Source organism: Carya illinoinensis, chromosome 6 (assembly GCF_018687715.1).
Source record: "Carya illinoinensis cultivar Pawnee chromosome 6, C.illinoinensisPawnee_v1, whole genome shotgun sequence".
Lineage (NCBI taxonomy): Eukaryota > Viridiplantae > Streptophyta > Magnoliopsida > Fagales > Juglandaceae > Carya > Carya illinoinensis.
The window spans coordinates 11,965,629-11,983,830 of record NC_056757.1 but is presented as its reverse complement, the minus strand read 5'-3'; the positions used below and the strand labels follow the sequence as shown (position 1 = coordinate 11,983,830).

General features: G+C 35.5%; 1 pseudogene; it reads left to right on the top strand.

Annotated features, from left to right (window-relative positions):
• The first annotated feature begins 1,304 nt into the window (after window positions 1-1,304).
• On the top strand, window positions 1,305-17,260 carry LOC122312631 (annotated as a pseudogene).
• The last annotated feature ends 942 nt before the right edge of the window (window positions 17,261-18,202 follow it).

Below are 18,202 nucleotides of genomic sequence, written 5' to 3'. Positions count from 1 at the left end.
TCCAGAGAGTTCTGCTCGACCTCCACTTTACAGTCCGCTCGAGTAAACTCATCCAGAGAGTTCCGCTCGACCTCCACTCGACAGTCCGCTCGAGTGAACTCATCTAGAGAGTTCCGCTCGACCTCCGCTCGACTGTTCGCTCGAGCGAAATCTTCCAGAGAGTTCTGCTCGACCTCCACTCGATAGTCCGCTCGAGCGAACTCATCCAGAGAGTAACGCTCGAACTCCGCTCGACTGTTCGCTCGAGCGAAATCTTCCAGAGAGTTCCGCTCGACCTCCGCTCGACTGTCCGCTCGAGTGAGAATGCAACCCTAAAGTGCACTCGACACTTTGCTCGACGTCCGCTCGAGTGAATGTTCTGAATTAGCGCCTTGTGCTATAAATACATCATTTTCTCTTCATTTTGAAGAGACCTCAGCAGCCAGGTTAGAGAGAGTTTTGAGAATCCTTTTGTATACAATCCTAAGAGTCCATTGGGTGTATTGGAGCTTTAAGATTAAGGATTTTGTGACCAATACTCTTGTACTCCATCTTTGTTCATAGTGAATTTGTTGAAATCGACCCCGACAGTGGACATAGGCTCACCTTGAGCTGAACCACTTAAATCTTGGTGTTCATTGTGTGATTGTTTTTCATTTTGTTTCTTCCGCTATTATTTACTTCAACTTAGCCTTTGTTTATTTGGTTCATTCCCAGCAAATGGGCTGACCAGAGGTGGCCTCACCACCTGATTGTGATCATATTTGCACTCTATCTATTGTGAACTGCTTATGATGGATTTAGAAGGGAGGAAGCTGCATGCGCTCCTTCAAGTTGGGAGTGAAATTCAATGAGTCAATCGGTGACTGATACTGATAATCTAAGGCGAATCCGTATTTTGAATTCAAGCCTAGGAATTAGTACATGTCAAAGCACACGAGAGTAATCTAACGGCCATTGAGCCACCACCTTTGGTGGTTTCTCATTTTTGTGTTTGGTATTCAAGTATGGGTTGCTTAGTTTCACTTTTGCGTTTAGCTATAGATTTCACAGACTCTCATTTTGAGAAGTGGGGTTCAGCTCCAAGCCGTTAATATAAATATCTTCTTATTGTTCTTCTATTTATTTTTAATGGGTTAATGATATATCTAATAATATAGATTTCCTACATCCAGTTGCGTATTCAATTTTTTCAAAAATTTCTGTTAAAAAGGCATAAATTTTGTTGACTTACCATGTAGAATTGGTGAATTCTAATTTTCCAAAGTTTATGATGACTGACATGTTATGGCAGAAAAGAATACTGGTGAGTTCACTTGGATTTGATGGGTAAGACAATTCACTTGTCTGGATTCCCTTGTAGTGTGACTGCACAAGAAGTTGAGGAATTTCTGGAGCGACATACAGGTGAAGGTACTGTTTATGCTATTAAGATTAGGCCAAACGAAAGTGGAGTTCAACGAGCAAATGCAACTGTTCAATTCACCAGCAACAGACATGCTGAGTCTATTATCTCCTTGGCTAATGTACGCCTAGCGCTCTTATTTGAAGGCATTAGAAATGGAGTGTGATATTGTACCAAAGCCAAGAACAACTCTGCATAGCTTGGAAAACACAACACTGCATTTTGGCTGTCAGATCTCAAATGAAAAATTTTCAATCCTATGGTGAGCAGTGAATGTTTCTGTGAATTTTGGGACTAGATTTCGAAAATTTCAATTTGTTCTGTTGCATAATTATGTGGAGTACAGGCTTGAACTTTCCTATGAGAACATATGGCAGATTGAGTTGCATCGCCCACGTGGTCAAACTGCAAAGTATCTTCTGATCCAGGTTCTCCTTTAGTTTAGTTTAATCTTCAAGTACATGGTAATCTTCTCTTGATACCTAAGTAGCTAGACAGGAATAGCATTTATTTTTTCAAATTTGTTTTGTCAATTTTGGAGAATTAAAAAATTGCATGTTTTGCATGTTGAGCTTGCTCCTCTGTTTCTCTGATTTGCGAAAGAATCGCAGCAACCTAACTGAATTGTTGCTGTAATGATCCAAGGAAGGACGAAGCCATATCTGGCTCATATTTTAAAATGATTAGTTGAGGCTGCAATTGAAGTCCCTTGGAATTCATTATAATAGGCAGGAACTTCTCATTTCCCCTCATTCGCCACCTTCCTTCCTTCATATGCATAATTCGTGGGATTTTAATCTCCCTCTCTTAGTTTCCTGATCTACTTGTCGAGCCATTCCATCATATACCATTTGTAGCGATTAAAGGAAGGCTTAAGTCACATTTGGGCCCATATTCCAAAAGGATTCGTCAAGGTTATGATTGGAGTCCCTCATAATTCATTGTAAGAGGGGATACATTTTCTCTCAAAGGGCTGTGGAGTCCCTACTCATTCGAAAGAGAGAGATCTGCTGAATCCTCTTTTCCATCACCTTTCAATGAAACTGGACAAATCTATACTTTCCAAGTTCTTGAAAAAATAATTATAAAACAAGAATATACGGAACATAAAGTTAATTGAGTACTTCTTGTGGAGATAGCAAATGAGTCTTCTGTTAAGAACTTGACAAATAGAAGATTAAATTCTAGATAACTAGAAAAATAGAGAGAAAGAAAAGAAGGCTATCGTATATTGCATTAAGGCTACTGAATTGAATGAATTGATACAAACGTTTTACATGTATTTATACAGATATGAGAAGAGAATAACAGATGGCTTATTAACATAAATAACTGTCAATGTAAATTCTCTAATCTGCCCTTCTCATATTTAGCTTTTAATTCCATATCTTCTATCTTTGATGCTATACTCCAACACCCCCCCTCAAGATGAACATGAATATTGAGGATGTTCATCTTGCGGAGAGTATGGTGAAAAGGTAAAGAACCAAGTGGTTTTGTAAGGATGTCTGCCAACTGTAGTCAAGATGGAATGTAGAATAGCTTGGTAAGGTTTTGCTGTAGTTTTTCACGAACTAAATGACAGTCAATTTGGATGTGTTTGGTTCTTTCATGCTGAACTGGATTGGAGGCTATGGACATGGCAGATTTGCTATCAGTATACATCAATGTTGGCCGAGAATGATGAATCTGTAAATCCTGCAGTGCATAATTCAACCATTGGACTTCACATGTTGTGGCTGCAAGTGCTCGATATTCTGCTTCAGCAGATGATCGACTGATAGTTAGTTGCTTTTTGGACTTCCATGAGATCAATGAGTTACCCAAAAACACTGCAAACCTTGTGACACTTCTCCTTGTATCAATGCACCCTGCCCAATCACTGTCTGAAAATGCCTTGAGTTGCATTTCTGAGGATGCCGAGAAGAACAATCCCTGGCCTAGAGTTGCTTTCAAGTACCTTAACACTCTAACTGCTGCTTGATAATGACTTACAGCAAGCTTAGCTAGGAATTGGCTTAGGACTTGTACTGAATATGCAAGGTCTGGTCTTGTAAGTGTTAAGTATAGTAGTCTCCCAATGAGTTTTCTGTAGGCTGAAGGATCTTCATACAAATCAGAATCATTGGCTGTCAACTTTAAGTTGCTCTCCATTGGAAAGGCTGCAGGCTTTGCACCAATGATTCATGTGTCTTGAAGAATATCCAATGCATATTTCATTTGGCAGATGGAAATACCTACTTTGGATCTTGCTATTTCCAATCCAAGGAAATATTTGAGGGGCCCCAGATCTTTTATAGTAAATTGATCATGCAGAAATTCTTTTAATTGTTGAATTTCTTGTAAGCTATCACTGGCCAGCAACACATCATCAACATATACCAGCAATGCCATAAAAGATGTTGTGGATTTCTTTATAAAAAGAGAGCAATCAAAATTCCCTTGAGTAAAACCATAACTAATGAGGGCAGTAGACAATTTTTCAAACCATTTTTGAGATGCCTGTTTGAGACCATAAAGGCTTTTTAAAAGTTTGCAAACCTTGTTTTCTGCATTAGGCATTCCAGGGGGCAGCTCCATGTAAACTTCTTCTTGTAAATCACCATGCAAAAATGAATTGTTTATATCCAATTGGTGGAGATGCCAGTTCTTAATTGCAACCACAGCAAGTAATAGTCTAATAGAAGTCACTTTTGCCACAGGAGAAAAAGTATCAAAGAAATCCAAACCCTCTTGTTGATTATAGCCCTTTGCCACTAATCTGGCCTTGTGCCTCTCTATACTTCCATCAGCTTTATATTTGACTCTAAAAACCCATTTACAACCAATAGTCTGTTTATTTTTAGGTAGAGTAACAAGGTTCCAAGTTTTATTTAACTCCAAAGCCTCAAGTTCATTTTTCATAGCTTTTTGCCATTCAGGAAATTGTACAGCCTGTTTATAAGATTTAGGTTTTGGACAGTTTGAAATTGAAGCAAGAAAAGCTTTATGGGAATTAGATATTCTACTAGAAGATAAGAAGGATGAGATAGGATATGGATTACCTTTAGAAGCATCATTAGAAGAAGTGAGAGGGGTTGCATTTGAAGAAACATTGCTGCAATAGTAGTCCTGCAAGAAAGTAGGTTTGTGTCTAACTCGAGAGGATTTTCTTCTATCTGGGCTGCTATTGGATTGATCAAGAATTATGGACAGATTTGGATCAATGTTTGGATTGGGGATATTTGGATCAATGTCTGGGATATTTCGATCAATGTTTTGCATGGAGTCATTAATGGACAGATTTGATGATTCACTCTGGTTAGGATTAACAACTGGGATTTTAGAAGAATAATCTGCACTGTATAAATCCTCTGAGGCAGGAAACAAAAAAGAATGAGCATGAGGATTTGAAGGAACAGCTTTGAATGGGAAAACATTTTCATGGAATGTGACATTCCTTGAAATGAAAATTTTATTGCTATTGAGGTCCATGACTTTGTAACCTTTGATATCAGATGGATATCCAAGGAAAACACATTTTGTAGCTCTTGGATCGAATTTGTGTCTGTGATGCTGCAATGTAGATGCAAAACAAAGGCAACCAAAAACCTTTAAATGAGAAAGTTTTGGTATTTTGTTAAACAACATTTCATAAGGTGTTTTATTATTGAGAAGTGGGGTGGGAATTCTATTTATTATATGGGCAGCAACTAACACACAGTCAATCCAAAAAGACAAAGGGATATTAGCTTGAAACATTAAAGCTCTAGCTGTGCTAATTAAGTGTTGATGTTTTCTTTCAACTATTCCATTTTGCTATGGAGTTTCTACACAACTTCTTTGGTGTAAAATGCCATTTTCATGATAAAAATCATTAATGAGAAATTCTGGTCCATTATCAGACCTTACTGTTTTAACAGTTGTGTTGAACTGAGTTTTTATCATGTTGCAAAAGTTCTTGAGTAAAAAAGAGACTTCAAACTTGGTTTTAAGCATATAAACCCAAGTAAATCTTGTAAAATCATCTACAATTGTTAAAAAATATTTATAACCTGAATAGGAAATTGTTGCAAATGGACCCCATATGTCACAATGTATCAAATCAAAAATTTTATTAAAACTAGTTTCAGATACAGCAAAGGGTTGCTTTCTTTGTTTAGCTAATGGACATACATCACAAACACTTTGACAATTGATAGAAATTGAGGGATCTAACTTTTTGAGAAGAAGCAGTCTAGAATGGGATGCATGACCTAATCTGTAATGCCAGACATCTGAAGAATTGTTTGAAACAATTGAAGCAAAGGAGGCTGAATTAGACTTAGATGTGTTGCAAGAAGAAGCCTTAGAATCAGCTTGTTGTAAAATGTAGAGCCCTTGTTTCTCAAATGCAATCCCAATCATCTTCTTTAGGTATTGGTCCTGTATAAGGCAGTGAGAATGAGAAAAGGATAAGCAAAGATTAGAATATTTGGTGAGCTTTGAAACAGATAAGAGATTAACAGAAAATGAAGGTACACATAGTACATTTGATAAGAAAATTTGATTGGAAAGGCAAATTGTGCCAATATGAGTGGCTGGAACTGTTTGGCCATTTGGCAGGTTTATTGATGTGTTAATATCTTTGGGAGGAAAGCAGTATAAAAGTGGTGAACAGATCATATGATCTGTTGCACCAGTGTCGAGAATCCAATGATGATTGGATTTTTGAGTAAATGAAGTAGGATATTTAGAGACATTACCAGAGAAGTTTGAAGATGTAATAAGATTGCAAGTTGAAGGCTGAACAGTTGTGGAAGGCTGAGAATTGTTGGCAAGAGATATGAGTTTATTGATTTCTTCAGCAGTTAAAGAAAACCTTGGTTCCTCATTGTTGGTTTGATTGCAGACTTCAGTTGAAATGGCATTATGAGCAGAGTAATTTCGTTTCCCTTTTGGTCTAGTCCACCCAGGGGGATAACCATGAAGCTGAAAACATTTTTCAATGGTATGACCATTGTATCCACAATGTGTACAGTGAAGTGAAGCTTTCTTGGATTTTTCTTTTGAGAATCGATATGAAGAAGCTGCTGGGTTCAACTGCTTTACCATCAGTGCATGAGTTTCACTAGAAACTGAATTGCTAAGCTGTCTTTGAGACTCTTCTTGAATCAATAGAGAGAATACTTTGGCCATAGTTGGTAATGGGACAACAAGAAGTAATTGGCTTCTAACAGAAGCATAGGAATCATTCAATCCAACAAGAAACTTTAAAACATAGTCAAATTGCTGTCTTTGTAGCAAGAAAGTAAAAAGATCACATGTACAAGATGACATTTTTCCACATGTGCAAGTAGGAAATGGACGATAACTCACATACTCATCCCAAAGTGTTTTGAAGGCACTAAAATATTCTATGATTGATAAAGAACCTTGATTAATGCAACTTAATGACTTCTCAAGATGAAATACTCTCGGTCCATCACTTCTCAAATACCGAGTCTTCAATTCATTCCATAGATCCAAGGCTGAGGCAACATACAATATACTATTTCTGATCTCCTTGGAGATAGAATTGATCAACCAAGAAAGCACTAAGTTGTTTGCAAGCAACCAAGCTGTGTATGCAATGGTTTGAGTGGTGGAAGGTGGGTGGACAGAACCATCAACAAATGCAACTTTATTCTTGACTGTCAGGGCTATAACAATCGATCTACTCCAAGCAACATAATTGTCTCCATTGAAGATCTCTGAGACTAGAAGAATACCTGGATTATCACTGGGATGAATGTAGTAAGGACTGGAAGAGTCATCTGATGGATTAATGTTCACAGAATTTGCAGAACCTTCAGAGGCCATTTCAAGAATGATAAAGATTTGCAATTCTTGAAAGAAAACACTGGGCAAGAATAACTACAAGATCTTGAGAAAAGATATTGTAATGCAGAAAATAGAAAGATCAAGTTCTGGTATGCGGAATGTTTAATCTGATACCATGTTAAGAACTTGACAAACAGAAGATTAAATTCTAGATAACTAGAAAAACAGAGAGATAGAAAAGAAGGCTATCGTATATTGCATTAAGGCTACTGAATTGAATGAATTGATACAAACGTTTTACATGTATTTATACAGATATGAGAAGAGAATAACAGATGGCTTATTAACAGAAATAACTGTCAATGTACATTCTCTAATCTGCCCTTCTCATATTTAGCTTTTAATTCCATATCTTCTATCTTTGATGCTATACTCCAACATCTTCATCATTAATAAATGTGAGAACAGATTCTATTTAGGAGTGCCAATGATTACCTTGGCTGAAGTTACCCTGAGGGGGGACACTTGAAGTGGAAGGAATGAGGCTATTTTTCATTATGACTGTTAGTTCAGCTATCTTCTCTTATCATTTCATCTTCAAAAATTCAAACATCATTTTTCAATTTTCTGCACTAAGTCACTGTACTTATTCCCAACTCGACATCGTTAATTGACCAAGTGTGATGCATATATATGCATATATTCTGGAAAGCGGTTCTACTTTCTCTTGTAATCTGGATCTAGTTCCTATAGTTGGCCCTTCTCCAGGTGTTGATTTACCGTATGTAATCTTGTTTAAAATAAACTTGTTGGTTCAGAACGGCTGTCTTGCTGGGCCAACACTTGATGTTACGTTTTATCGCTTGGTTGATCCACGTAATATAAACATTGCCTGTATAGAATATGCACTAGAGAAGCTCTATCATTTAAAGGAATGTTGCTATGAGCCATCGAGGTGGCTCAATGAGCAGTACAGAAAGTACCTCACATCAAGGCATTTTCCAAAGTCGCCTGCTATATCCTTGGACTCTGGGTTGGTTTATGTACGCAGGGTTCAGATAACACCTTCGAAAGTGTACTTCTGTGGTCCAAAAATTAATGTATCAAATCGTGTGCTGCGCCAATTTTCTGCTTATATAGATAATTTTCTCCGTGTCTCATTTGTTGATGAGGATTTGGATAAAATGTTTGCGACAGATTTATCTCCTCGGGCAACTTCTGCAAATGAAGATAGGAAAACTGGAATCTACAGAAGGATTCTTTCTGTTCTCAGAAATGGCATTGTTTTTGCTGGTAAGAAGTTTGAAACTCTTGCATTCTCATGAAGTCAGTTACGGGATAATTCTATATGGTTGTTTGCTTCAAGAGATGGGTTTACTGCTGCTCATATAAGAGCCTGGATGGGAAATTTTGGTCATATTAGAAACGTGGCAAACTATGCTGCCAGACTGGGTCAATCCTTCGGCTCATCCACAGAAACTCTTACAATTCATGATCATGAAATTGAAATTATACCTGATGTAGAGTTAAAATGGGGTGGAGTCAATTATGTTTTCTCTGATGGAATCGGGAAAATATCTGCTAAGTTTGCGGAGAAAGTGGCTTTGAAATGTGGCTGTAAAGGATCCCATCCATCAGCCTTTCAGATTTGACATGGTGGGTATAAAGGTGTTGTTACTGTTGATCCAACCTCAACAATGAAATTATCATTGAGGAAGAGCATGTCCAAGTTTGAAGCAGATAACCACAAGAAACGAGATGTCTTGGCATTTAGCAAGTTTCAGCCTAGTTTTCTGAATCGCTAGTTGATCAGTCTGTTGTCTACCCTTGGTGTGAAGGATAGTGTTTTTGAGAATAAACAAAGACAAGCTATAGAACAACTGGATGCTATACCATGAGATCCATTGAAGGCACAAGAGGCTCTTGATTTGATGTCCCCAGGAAAGAATACAAACATTCTAAAGGAAATGCTCGTGTGGTTACAAGCCTGATGCTGAACCATTTCTTGCTATGATGCTGCAGACATTCAGGGCATCGAAATTGTTGGAGTTGCGAACCAAAACGAGGATCTTCATTTCAGATGGAAGAGCAATGATGGGATGTCTAGATGAAACTGGAACCTTAGAATATGGTAAGGTATTTGTACAATTTTCTGGCACTAGACAAAGGCAGTCATTCAATGATTCCATCATGTTCAGTGACCATGGAGCCGATCAACGTGTTTTAGTTACGGGGAAGGTTGTAGTTGCCAAAAACCCATGCTTGCATCCAGGCGAGGTGCTTGTTTTAAGGACTGTAAATGTGCCGGCATTGCACCATTTGGTGGATTGTGTTGTTTTTCCTCAAAAAGGATTGAGGTAAATTAATCTCTTAGTACTTTTATGGCACTATAGTATTGAATTATGTTTATCAGTCTCCTACATATGTGAGACTTTGTTTGAATTTAAAACGTAAATTGCTGGTGAAAGGTGGATTGGGTGGATAATGAAGTGCATATCATCTGTTACATATGCTGTCTTAGTTAATGGCAAGCTAGGGGAGACTGTTATGCCTTCAAGAGGATTAAGACAAGGAGATCCATTATCTCCTTACTTGTTCCTTTTGTGTGCTAAAGGACTAAGTGCTTTACTTAATAAGGCTAAAAGTAGATCAGAACTAAAAGGTGTGGCAGTGGCTAGAGGAGGCTTAAGGGTTACCCATTTGTTATTTGCAGATGATTGCATCATTTTTGAGAAGGCTAGTTGGATGGAATGGAGGAAGATAATGGATATTCTTGGGACTTATGAAGCAGCATCAGGCCAGAGCCTTAATAAACATAAAACCACAGTGTTTTTTAGTCCAAAAGTCAAAGCTTCTATGAAGGAAGGAATCATAAGAGAGATGGGGGCCAGGCAGCAGAGTTGTTGTGAAAAATACTTGGGTTTGCCAATTACAGCTGGTAGATCAAAGTATAACTCTTTTAGAGTCATCAAGGACAAAGTGTGGAAGAAGCTTCAAAATTGGAAAAATCAGTTCTTGTCTCCCTCAGGGAAGGAAGTGTTGCTAAAGGCAGTTATACAATCCATCCCAACTTACTATATAATTGTTTTCCAGCTTCCAAATAAGTTATGTAAGGGGATAGCAGCACAAATGGCAAAGTTTTGGTGGGGCTATAAAAAAGAGGATTGTAAAATACAATGGAAAAGCTGGACCAAGATGGGGGTTTGGAAACATGGTGGTGGATTGGGGTTCCGAGAGCTTGAGAGTTTCAATAAGGCTCTTTTACCCAAGCAATGCTGGAGAGTGTTAGTTAATCCACAATCTTTGGTTGCAAGGATATTGAGAGACAAGTATTTCAGGCATGGGAAATTTTTAGATGCAAAGTTGGGTTACAAGCCTTCAACTATGTGAAGAAGCTTATGGGGTTCTTTGGATTTACTAAAGGAAGGATTGGTAAGGAGAGTTGGTGATGGGGAAAACATCAATATATGGGGTGATAGGTGGATACCAAAGCTATCTACTTTCAAAATTCAAACTCCTAGAAACTCTTTACCAGTTGATGCAAAGGTTAAAGACCTAATTGATGGAGTTACTAAGAAATGGAAAGAGGAGATGATAAGGGAAATTCTTGATGAAGAAGAGGTAAAGCTAGTAAACCAGATAAGTTAATATGGGCCCCTACAAAAAATGGATAGTTTAATGTAAAAAGTGCATACCACCTGGAGATGAGTAGGAAACATAGAGAAAAGGGGAAGGTATCGAAAGGTGTAACAGATATTTGGAAGAATATGTGGAAATTGAACATTCCTTGAGTAGTTAAGATGTTTTTATGGAAAGCACTGAATAATTGCTTACCTACAAAGTGGAATCTGGTTTGCAGGAAGGTTGTTAAGGAATTTTTCTGTCCAATATGCAAACTAAAAAAGGAAACAATTACACATGCACTTTGGAGTTGTGGTGGCGCTATGGATGTATGGGCAGACAATGCAAGTCCAGTACAGAAATGGGCATCTACTAAAAGAGATATGCAAGAATTATGGGCAGACTGGTGTGAAAAGATGCAAAAAGAGGAACTAGAGCTTATGGCTGTAGTGTTGAGGAGGATATGGTTAAGGCAAAATCTCTTTGTTTTTGAGAATAAATTTGAAGGGCCTAATGTGATATTTAGGCATGCTGCAGAAAGTTTATTTGTTCAGCAAGCTCAAAAACAGAATGCAAGGTGCCAAATAATTGGAACAAGGCAAAGAGACTTTTGTAGATGGAAAGCTCCTGCAACTGGTTAGATGAAAGAAAATTGGGATGCAACATTAAAGTTAGAAGAAGGGAGAATGGGAGTAGGTGTAGTGATAAGGAATAAGAATGGGGACCTTATGGTATCTATATGTTCTCAAAAGCATAATGTATGCAGTCCTTTGGTAGTTGAGCTTCAGGCATTATGGTGTGCCTTGCAGATTTGTGCAGATCTTAATTTGACAGAGGTAGTTTTTGAAGGAGATGCATTGAATGTAGTTAAGACTGTTAATAATCCTGAGACTAATTGGAAATGGCATGGTCAACTGGTCGAAGATGTCAAGGATATACTAAGGAACAGACCAACGGGGAAGGTTATACATACATACAGAAAATGTAATAGAGTAGCTCATTTTCTTGCAAAATTTTCCTTAACTGTAAATGAGGAGCAAAAATGGATAGAAGAAGGTCCTACAGGGATTCAATACTATGCAATGAAGGACAAAACTGTAATGACTACAGATGAATGAATATAAGATACAGAGGCTTGTTTAAAAAAAAAAACAAAAAGAAGTACACTACAAATATAAATTCTTTCAGAACTCTTCTCAACAATGATAAAGTCGTCCAAAAGAAATCATTAATACCAAACAATAAATGATCTTTTATGGTATATTTTTAAATTTTGCCATATAGATATAGATAGTGTATGGTGTAGAGGCCTTAACATCTCCGCTTTGAGAAAATACAAAAGAAAAGATCAATTCTTTCTCTCTATTGAATACTAACGTGTTTCTCTACTAAGTGGTTGATGAATTGCTTTTTCTAATAGAGCTTTGCTACACATAAATCCACACACCACACATTTTTTTTTTATTTTTTTTTGATTTTTTTTTTTGATTTTATTCTTCTTAAACTAATTAAATTTTTTACTCATTATTTATATACTAAACATTTGATAAAAGAAAAAAATTAAAAAAGTATGGTAAGTGGTGTCTGGGCATATCTTTAAAATTTTTCTTTCTAATATTCATATTAGGATTTTCTTATTAAAAAAAAATTTTAAAGAACATTTTTTAACTTCTAAGAGACTTTTAACTTGTTTAAAATTAATAAAAAAATTATATTTACAAGTTAGCATGGAAGATGCGTCCTTCAAACTATTAAGAGCATTCACATTGGTCTATGCATATGCATATGCAAAGTCATATTTGCATAATATGAGCCTAAATTCATCTACATTGGATTATGCATCTTCAAAAATTTGCATAGCTATGAACAGTACCTTTACATGTTTAAAGATCTACTATTCACTCTCCAAAACATATTTTATTCATTCTTTTTCTCTCCTCCCACTCTCTTTCTTCATATTTTACTTTTAAATATTTTACTACATATTTTACTCATTCACCCCCCAAAAAATATTTTACTTAAATATTTTACATATTTGAATATCAAACCCTATTAAAAAAAAGCAAAAAAAATAAAATAAAATGATAATATTTTATTATTATTTTGTCTCAAATTTGCATAAGCCAATGTGGAAATTTTACTTGCATGACAAATTGGATCTTCAAAAGATGTGATTTTGCATATGATGATTTGATTGGCAAATTGAATGCTCTAACATAGTATGATTTGATTGGCAAAATTTAATTTTAAAATTTCTTACTAGTCAAGTATAAAATTTTTATTCATCAACTCTACACACTATAGATTATATTTTTTTTTTAATTTTTTTTATCTTATCAGATATGTGATATATGAATGATAAGTAAAAAAATTTTGTTGCCTATATGACTAACACAAGAGGGGGGTGAATTGAGTTGTCTTTAAAAAAAAATAACAATTATAAATCAAATATACAATATAAAATATAAAAAAAATACGAAACAATAATAAATATAAAGAGTAAGGGAAAGAAAGACGCAAACTCAGTATGTTAACGAGGTTCGGCCCCACTGCCTATATCCTCGCCTCAAGCTACCCCTTGAGGATCTCCAAATTCACTATTCAACCTCCTTTAGGTGGAGATAGAAACCTATTACACCTTTGAATAACACCGCTACAAAGGATCCGTGTAGAACACCCTCTACACTTGCAATCACCTTACACGTGGTGATTCAACTATTCTCTGTGTAGAATACTTTCTATACACACAAGGGTTATACACACCATTTTACTGATACAAGAGTTGATAGTGGGTAAGTTATCAGAAAACACTCCTCAATAAATGAAATAAGAACAATACAACGCAAACTATATCTCTCTTAAAATAAATAAAGATTAAGGCTCAATGCTTAGAGAAAAGAGAATGAAAACTTTGAGTGAATGTTGTATGCTCTGGATGTTGTGAATGTAAAGCTCTCAAATGATCTATTTATAGGCATATGAGACTTCATATTCAAACTTAAAAAGATTCACATGTCAAATACAACATCATTCACTTTTTCAAAAAATTCAAATAAAAGATTCTTCTTTTTCAATTGTCAAAGACAGTATCATTCATTTTTCAAAAATTTCAAACATAATCTTTTACTTTTGGCATATGACAAAAGGAGTATACTTTACTTTTCAAAAAATTCAAACCTAATCTTTTTACTTTTTGTATATGGCAAAAGGAACACACTTTACTTTTTAAAAATTTCACACCTAATCTTTTTACTGTTTACATATGACAAAAAGAGCACACTTTACTTTTCAAAATTTTCAAACAAAAACATCTACTTTTTGCATAAGTCAAAAAAAAAATATCAATCACTTTTGAAAATATTCAAATAAAACATGTACATGTGAAATATGACAATCAATTATCTTTAATATTTTCAAAGTTCAAACCTTTAATCATGTAATGCACATGTAAAAGATGACAATCATTTATCTTTCAAAATTTTTAAATTTAATTTTCAAAATGTTCATGCACATGTGGAAAATGTATTTTAATGCTTTATGATAAAATATTAATTTTGAACTTTAATCCTAATTTCGAATTTTTAAGAGATTTACAATATTACTCTATGACTCTAATGTGAACTTGTTCCCTTCTTGTTCATGCTTGTTTCCTTAATGTGCTTGACTCTATTATGTAGACAACTTGAATTTGAGACTCATTTATTCTTTGAATTCATTTGTTATCATCAAAATCTATGTATAGATATATAATTACACAAAACTTAAAAACTTAAGTTCAATAAATTTAATTAGCTTAAGAGTAATAAAATAAAAAGTAATAATAATAAAAAGTGTGTGCTTATAAATAGCATTTGTTATTATAATAGTAATAACAATAATAGAAAATACTTTTAGAAGATAATTAATACCAAACAAAAAATGCATTTTCAAAAGATTCGTATGGTGTGTATTTAGGATGCAGACCTATAAATAGAGAAGGAGGGGCATTTTGTGGGATCTGGGATTACTTTATTTAAAGGGACTCATAATTAGTATAATAAATTTGAGGGCACGCCTTTTATAATGAAACATATTGTACTCGTCCAGCACCTTTATATGAGGCTGTGACCAATCAACATTATCTAAACATCTTTTATGGAATGTCCTTTGTCCTTTTCGATTTGGATTAAAAAAATAAAAATTTGAAAACTTCTTCCCTAAGATTTGGATGGAGGTATCAAGTGCATCCTTTCTTACTTGAAATCATGGTTAGTATTTCTCGTATCAAAATAATGATCGATGTAAAAAATATATGTATTTTATATAAGATTAAATATCAGCCATATTGATACGTTTCAATTAATACCGGCCAATTTTTTATGTAACGACAGAAATTAGTAAATTTTTATAATTAATGTAAAAATTTTGACATTTTTCATAATTTTCGTTCCAATTCTTACATCTGAAGATTATTTTTTTAACTTGTTTTAATCTTCTTTTCTTGAGAATTGAAAATCAAATCCCTACTCCTTTTTCATGATAAAGATGAGTGATTATTTTTTTAAATAGTTGGATTGAGAACTTAGAAGTATTATTATGTTTTATAAATATGTGTTTTAACTTTTTAATATTTGCATTGATATTATTTTAAAATATAATTTATACATATATAATTAATTTATTATATATAGACTAACTCGAAATGGCATCGGTATCAAAATATTTTGTTCTAATATTTTAACCGAAATGGTCACTGAAACGATATTCAAAACTTTGCTTAAAACATTTCAAACACTTTTCCTCTTCCTTTTTATTTATTTATTTTTTTAATTTTATTTTATAAATATTTTTTAGGTTTTTGGTGTAATATTGTGTGATCAAGCAACATCTTCTATTCTTGGTTTTAATTTTTATTCTATTTTACTTTTTCTTTTCCTTGATTGTTTCATGCTAATGTGGTTGTTTCGTGATTAATAGTCTTGTTTATGTGTGGGTGAAACTTTTACTTAATAAGTGAATTTAATACGTATGATATTTGAACTTAGATGTAGTCAAGTGTAGAATTAGATTGGAAACCAAAATCTCTACTTTGATATCATATTAAATTAATATAATTATTTAAATTATATCTTAACATCAATTCAAACAGCACCATTGTATTTCTTAACTCCTCATTCATATTTAAGAATACATGAAAATTAACAATAAAATATAAACTGACAGAAAGATGTAGTTGGAATAAATAACAAGAATACATGGTGTCATTAATCAAATCACTGTAAAACATAATTCCAATATCCCAAACAAGATAAGGGATAAAAACATGCATCCATAAAGAAAAAAAAGGAAGAAGAGATGATAATTTTATTTTATCTCTTTCCTGATTTATGATGATCGAATATTGAATCTTTAATAAAGTCTTAAACCTTAAAGTCTTCGTTCGTTCATATGCTAAAACCACCCATAGGCCATAGCTATAGCTTTCCTAAATCCTCAAGATCCTCTACCATTCTTTCATCATCTGTTTAGGCTCTGCATGATTGACAGAATCTCTTTCACTCTCTGCCATCTTTATATTTCTTTCTAGCAAGTTGAAACCAAAAGTATTTGATTCAAAAAAGAAAAAAGAAAAAAAAAAAAAGCTAAAAGTACTTATCTATGTGGGTGTGTGAGCAAACGCGCACATGCGCGAACACTTTTCTATCCAACTCCCACTATATTAAAGTTTCAGTTCGACAGTAACTTACTTTATCAACTTCAACAAAGAGCGGTTGACAATAGATGATTAGGATAAAAAAATTACTCCAGCTGTCCTTCTAGAAGGAGTATGGTCACGCAGTCTCTTTATGGTGGAGCTGGCCCGAAAGACAACTTCCATCCTCAGGAAATTCTTTTTTTCTTTTGAAGAGATCTCATCTCATTAATAAACCAGAAAACAATTTGTAACAGAGTACTCTATACTACATACAAACACAGAGTGCCACGATTACACCATTTCTTTGGTTACAACTGAAACTACACATGAAGGACAGGTTTCAATATCATAGGTATCCTCTGCACAACTTAGAGCTTCTTGTGCCAGAAGATGAGCTGCCATGTTTGCCTCAAGAGGAACATGAGAAATGCTTCATTTTGCACATGAGTTCATTATCTTCCTTGCATCTCCCACCAGACATCCTCCCATGCTCCAGTCCAAGCCTTGTCTTTTAGTCAAATCAACTACCTGTTTTGAGTCTCCTTCCAAGGAAGCCTGCCGTATGCCCAACTCCTTGATGAACACTGCTACTAGCAGTAATCCATATGCTTCTGCATCAAAAGGCCTCTCTCTGAAGGTTCTTTGAGCTCGGAGTGCACCAGTAACCTGGCCTGTGTGATCCCTGACCATGACACCTAGGCCAATTCTGCCTTCATCTGATCTTACTGCCGCATCCCAATTGACCTTGTAGTGGTTCTCAGCTGGCTTTTTTCACTTGTGTGACTCTACCCGAGGGTTGACCCTTCCCTTTCCTGGGCCCTACAAGCTGTCTGAGTATAGAGTCCACTCTTCCAGTGCCTGGTTGTATACCCTGGTGGGATGCCTAAGTTCCTTGCCATGAACCAACTCATTCTCCTACTCTATATTCCCTTTGAGATGCCTGCCACTATCCCAAGCTCACTAGTGTTCAACACCTCCACTAGACTAGACCATACATCAAAGAAGTGATCACTGTGGTATGTCATCTTTTGAATCTTTCTAAAGCTATGGTTCCATACATCCTGCGCAGCAACACAGCCCCATAGGGCATGGCCTGACGTCTCAGAGGCTTGTTTGCAAATACCACAAGAACTATCTTCAACCACCCTCCTCCTTTTCAAATTTGCCAAGGTGGGGAGAGCCTCACTGGATGCTTTCCATATAAACATTTTGGTTGCTGGTGGTTTTGATCTTCCATATTGTCTTCCACACTTGTGTATCTTGTCTTCTACATGAGGGTTCCCCATCTACTTCAGCTTCCATTGACCTGTGCAAATGATAGCAGCTCTTAACTGAGAATTGACCATTGTTGGTATGTTGTCAAATCATCCTGTCCTGTCTATCCCCAAGGCACACTGGTATTGCTTTGATTGCCTCTATCTCGTGTGTTAAGAATAACTCTTGGAGTAAACATTCCTTCCAGCTCCTACATATTGGATCTATAAGATCACTTACTTGCTCACACCAGCAGTCTTCTTCTCTTGGGGTGATAACTTTGTATGATGGCAGAGATGGGATCCAGTTATCCGACCAAATGTTTACACTCTGACCACTTCCTATTCTCCATACCACTCCCTTTTTAAGGACCTCTATGCCTGCATGTATGCCCCTCCAAGCAAAAGATGGTCTCGAGCCCAGCTGTGCATCTAATAAGGCACCTTTTACACAATATTTCTGCCTAATAACCATGGCCACCAGGGAGG